Below are 366 nucleotides of genomic sequence, written 5' to 3'. Positions count from 1 at the left end.
TGTGTTTCCATCTATATCTGCGTGAATTAAGTAAACTAGCCCCTTTTTTTAAAGAACGACCTGAAATTAAATGATTTTTTTCCAGAAAAATCACTCCAATGCTTTACTATGGGAATATGACCTCATATGGAATATCAATTTTATTTTCAAGGATTTCGATGAAGTCGAAGTGTTTACCAGTTTATCTACGTGAATAAAGTAAATCTACCAGATTTTGTAGAGAAAGAACCGAAATTAAGTGAGTTTTTTCGAGCACAATTCATCCCTATGCTTTCCTATGGGAATCCTCCCTATGCTTTACTATGGGAATGAAATACCATGTCGATTCATTTACTTCGTGTGAAGGATTTCTATAAAAACCAAGTG

The sequence above is a fragment of the Mastigoproctus giganteus genome, chromosome 13, assembly GCF_048544385.1.
Source record: "Mastigoproctus giganteus isolate SK-2022 chromosome 13, ASM4854438v1, whole genome shotgun sequence".
NCBI classification, from domain to species: Eukaryota; Metazoa; Arthropoda; class Arachnida; order Uropygi; family Thelyphonidae; genus Mastigoproctus; species Mastigoproctus giganteus.
Note: the sequence above shows the minus strand (reverse complement) of the source record.